Here is a 5944-nt window from a genome sequence, read left to right as displayed (position 1 = left end):
CTTGATTGTAAAGAAGAAGACAACCAGAGACATTTCTGAATGTGGGTAACTATAGTGGCGTGGGTAGGATTAGAATCAGATTTTGTCGGTCCACTTGTTTTGTAAAAATTGGTGAATGAAAAAGTATAAGCCACCTGCCCGGGCAGGGCCGTAATTAGCTCAAAGCAACGAGGGGGGCGGGAAGTTTTCTCAGGGGTGTTGTAAAATTGACGGACAATGTGTATCTATTGTTTTTATGGTCGACAATTTTTTCATAGGGGGGGGGGGGGCTCTGCCAGGGCCGTCGCGCCGTGGGGAAAGGGCACGTCCGTATTCCGTTTGAGGTTCCCGCCACTGTCCGGGTATCCTCGGTAGGTAATCGAGGACTAGTCCAGGCCTGTAGAACTAAACAATGATGGTGACCTATGTCGGGACTATAAAACTAAGCCGAATATTTTAAGCTAGGAGATAAATCTCCTTAGTTTGTAATAAATAAAACTTCATAGTTTTTCACTAGTTTCTCGTGTAAGTTATTCGTATTTTAAATATAGTATAGGAAAGCCTGTCGTTGTCTGTTTCGTATGGCTTATATACAGAGTTATATGGTGGTTAATTCGTCAAAGTTTTTTAGAGCGTGACAGCCATCTTCATTGAGGGGGCATAAAAAGGTTAATACATAAATTATCATCCCGTATTGTTCAAATACTCAAATAACAAACATCAAAGACTGGATATACTAAACATAAGGAAAGGCTGAATTATGGTTTTCCCGTAGGGACTGGGCAAGTTAATGAATAAATATCGACTCCGGATTGTTTATGTACTCAAATGACAACTATTAATGACTAGATATTCTGTAGAGGCCTTTTAAGTCAAAAAGTAAGCGTAGTATTGTAAAAGTACTATAAGATGGCTTCATATAATTTTAAAGGGTGGTTACGAGTATAGAACGACTTTGCTTGGATTATCAGCCTTTGAAGATATTTGACAAGGGAGTCAGGGTGGCTCAGTGTTTAGGGCGTTGCTCTCTAACCTACAGTTCCCATGTTTTATCTCTGGGTTGGCCGAGAAAGTTTATCGGGATTTTTCCGGCGTGACTTCCCGGAGGGCCTGACAAGAGATAGCGTGTAGTCATTCGGATGGCACGAACAACCGAGGTACGGTGTACACGTTGGCGTGCACATGTTGACAGTTAGAATTAAGAGTAGGCCGTTGCGCCGTTGTCCGGGCATAATTTCCCTTATAGCACACTGCATTGCATATGCCCGACTTTATTGGCCCGGTCAGTGCACACAGGTAGTACTCATTTTATATTTGACAATCACTATTTAAGATATTTGGCCTTTACCCCATACAATTTGTTGTATCTAGGTACTCTTATCTCTTTCAGATAAGAAACTGAAATTTTGAGTTTTAAAAGTAATTAGTTATCTCAAAAAAGCGACATCGCTAAAAATGGAAGGTGTGCGGTTTGAAATGGTTTCTTGTTAACTACTCTGGGGAGCCGCGGTGGCTCAGCTAAAAAAAGGGCTGACTCACTACTACGTGGTCAGGGGTTCATCTGGAATGGTACCCGGAATTTTCCCAGGGTGGTTTCTCCTTGTCAGTGGGTGTAGGACGGTGACTAGTCGTTCGGATGGGACGGTAAACCGATGTCCCGTAACACATGAGTTTTACATGGGTTAAGCCTGTTCCCCAATACCGAGTAGTATATTGTTTATTAAATAACCCCAGATCTATCTAAGAATATAATCTCGGACCATAGGCTTCATACAGGACCGGTTTAAGATCCACATATGCCACAGAAAGATCCGCAGAAAAGATTTTGGTGACCCTATATATCTGTGATTCAAAATATAAACAATTATAAACCACAAACAACCGCCAAGCACGAGATTAGAGTTTCTCTACGACAAAATGAAATGAAATGGGGTTTAACGTCCTACTGTTCTGCTCCTAAACTGGGCTGATGAAGACGGGCATACGCCATACATTGTGCTATGAGGGAAATTTTGCCCGGGCAGCGGCGCTACGGCCTACTCTTATATCGAATTCTAACTGCCAAAGGATCTTTTACGTGCACGCCAATATGTACACGGGACCTCGATTTTTCGTACCATCCGAACGACTAGACAGCTGTCCTTGTCAGGCCCTCCGTCCTTTTCTCAACGACAAACACAGGTAACACTATGGAAAGACAAAAACAATTAAAAACTGTTTGAAAGTTCTTAATTAATTTATTATGCGTGCTTATTATGCATAATGGGTAATACAGCACTGCATGGCTTCTTAGCTCCATTTTTACATCATTCGTTTCTTTTGTTATTAGACAATGAAAAACATATGAATGTGTTTTAATTTACACATAAAATTTGACCAGAAAGTAGATAGTCCATCAATCCTTGTAGTTCCCCATAAAAGTCAAGAGTTCAACGATTGAACTAAGAGCGCGTGAAGATGTATACGCTTGGCTCGTTACAGTGAAGAAAGAGTTAGCAGACTTCATGCTCGACAAAACGTAATGTCAATAGACTGTATTTTATTATTTATATAAAACAGTCATCTTTAAGGTGTGTCATCTTAAAGTTTAAACCGGTTTGTGATTATTTTCGGTTCAATGAAGTTTACATCTCCACGCATTTATCCCACATAAAGACATCGACGCATATAGCTTGAATACCTGACGAATTAAAATAATATCGGGAGTCCATTAGAGTTGTTGATCATTGTTATCAATGCAGTATTTAGCCCCCCGCCCACCTAGTGCGTCTTCAAATTCATTTACGAGACACACCCAACAACTGATTTATAAAGTATTAAAAACTATTATATTCATAAAAACAAATGATATGGTGTGAAATGAATTTCCTCAAATTCACAGAACTTTAAATGTTGTTAATCATTTGACTTTTAACATTGTCAAAATCATTATGACTTCTAATAATATCGTCAAATTATATAATTTCTAATTTGGGCAAATAGTTTCTAATTTTGTCATATAGTTTATAGCCACATGACTAGGGTTTGGGCATACGCTTGCAGTGTTTCCTTTGATTAGACCTAATATTATCACTTCAGATAAGAAGGATATCTCGAGCCATTGCTTCAGGAATATGGGGTTCGGTTGGACTTCTCGTTTTTATACGCCTACATTTTCATGTGGACGTATTATGCCGTCGCCCCTGTCCGTCCGGACGTCTGGACGTCCGTCTGTCTGTCTGTCCGTCCGTCCGTCCGTCCACAATTTGTTTGTGGACACTCTACAGGTCACAATTCTTATCCGATTTTAACGAAACTTGAAATATAGGTGTATCTCCAAAAGATCTCGGCTGCTTTCGATATTGGCATGTACGAAAAATCACGTTTTTGGCTTGTGGACCCTATAGAGGTCACAATTTTTATCCGATTTTGTTGAATCTTGAAATGTAAGTTTATAACCCAAAGATCTCGGTTCGTTTCGATAATCGCGCATATCGGACCGTAACTTCCTGAATTATGCCCCCTGATTGTACGAAAAATCGCGTTTTTAGCTTGTGGACCCTATAGAGGTCATAATTTTTATCCGATTTAAAAAAACCGTATTATTATGTCACCGTTACACCATAAGGACGACTGAGTTCGAATTTCGTGAAAATCGGCCTAAAATTGACAGACAAAATGGCCGCCGTTCGTTCTCAAATAGCGTAAAAATATGGTATATCAAGGTTGTGGACCCTATATAGGTCACAATTTTTATCCGATCTCGGTTCCTTTCGATATTCGCGCATATCGGACCGTAACTTCCTGAATTATGGCCTGTGATTGTACGAAAAATCGCGTTTTTAGCTTTTGGACCCTATAGAGGTCATAATTTTTATTCGATTTAAAATAACATATTATTATATCACCGTTACACCCTAAGGACGACTGAGTTTGAATTTCGTGAAAATCGGCCCAAAATTGACAGACAAAATGGCTGCCCTTCGTTCTCAAATAGCGTAAAAATTGGGTATTTCAAGGTTGTGGACCCTATATAGGTCACAATTTTTATCCGATTTTGTTGAAACTTGAAATGTAAGTTTATAACCCAAAGATCTCGGTTCCTTTCGATATTCGGACATATCGGAACGTAACTTCCTGAATTATGGCCCCTGATTGTACGAAAAATCGCGTTTTTAGCTTGTGGACCCTATAGAGGTCATAATTTTTATCCGATTTAAAAAAAAACATATTATTATATCACCGTTACACCCTAAGGACGGCTAAGTTCGAATTTCGTGAAAATCGGCCCAAAACTGACAGACAAAATGGTCACCCCTCGTTCACAAATAGCTTAAAAATATGGTATATCAAGGTTGTGGACCCTATAGAGGTCACAATTTTTATCCGATTTTGTTGAAACTTGAAATGTAAGTTTATAACCCAAAGATTTTGGTTCCTTTCGATATTTGCGCATATCGAATTGTAATTTCCTGAATTATGGCCCTTGATTGTAGGAAAAATCACTTTCTTTTTAGCTTGTTCTCTATCCATCTCTCGAAAATGTGGGCGTATTCTGCCTGGCAGCCGCTGGTTGCTTATATTATACATGGACTCGGGCAGTCGTACTTAAAACTAGTTATTTTTAGTTTACCATACTAAGGGTGGATAGTGTAATAATGTATAAATAAAAACCTATTAAACGTTTTAAAAAAGTACGTTTAAAACTATTAATCGTGAGTTGGGAGATTTTGATTCCCCTCTAAACAATATTATTGTTAAAGTGGAATCTCTAATAGGAATATCGGCCCAGAAATAGTTCATCGGTTCAATATTATGATGAATTGAAAATAATCGCAACATACTGTGCAGGCGGTATATAATCTTTTGATGGGTCTAATCTTAATCGAAATGAAATGAAATGGGATTTAACGTCCTACTGTTCTTCTCCTAAACTGGGCTAATGAAGACGGGCATACGCCATACAGTGTGCTATGAGGGAAATTTTGCCCGGGCAGCGGCACTTCGGCCTACTCTTATATCGAATTCCAACTGCCAAGGGATCTTTTACGTGCACACCAATGTGTACACGGGACCTCGGTTTTTTGTCCCATCCGAACGACTAGACAGCTGTCCTTGTCAGGCCCTCCGTCCTGCATCACTGACAAGGGGAAACCACGCTGGAAAATCTGGATAAACCTTCTCGGCCAATGCAGGGATCGAACACCCGACCTCCAGGATAGCGAGTCAGCGTCTTAACGTCCTACTTTTCTGCAGATGAAATGGGGTTTAACGTCCTACTGTTTTGCTCCTAAACTGGGCTAATGAAGACGGACATACGCCATACAGTTTGCTGAGAGAAATTTTGCCCGGAAAGCTGCGCTACAGCCTACTTGTATATCGAATTCCAACTGCCAAGGGATCTTTTACGCGCACGCCAATGTGCACACGGGACCTCAGTTTTTCGTCCCATCCGGACGACTAGACAGCTGTCCTTGTCAGACTCTCTATTCTGCACTACTGAAAAGGGGAAACCACGCCGACTGGACTAATGAAGACGAATCGAAGGAATCGACGCCGGGAGATTAACTATCGTTGATATTTTGGTTTAATTGTATATAACAAATTTGAGTACATTAGATGTGCAAAATTAGATTTTATCCGAACAAATCAAAATGGCGATCAGCGGTCTTGAGACAGTAATATTCTGCTTATAGAGTAGTGTCACGGTCGAGTGCTTTTTCCTTTATCATCAGATGGTGGGATGGGATGGACATTCAAAGCGCGAGATAATGATATAGACATATGTGTTATCAGAATTAATATAATGCTTTGCATCAATGAAATTGAATCACAACGTGATCCTATTAATTCATAATAAAAATTGACGTCAAACGGGGTGTTTGATTTCTCTCTTTAAAAAGCTCAGTGTGTATGTATGCGTCATCATGCTTTGTAAAATGTCAAATTTCCTTAACAGGAACCTGGCAAACCACCTCCTGCAAAA

This window comes from Patella vulgata, chromosome 8 (genome assembly GCF_932274485.2).
Source record: "Patella vulgata chromosome 8, xgPatVulg1.2, whole genome shotgun sequence".
NCBI lineage: Eukaryota > Metazoa > Mollusca > Gastropoda > Patellidae > Patella > Patella vulgata.
Note: the sequence above shows the minus strand (reverse complement) of the source record.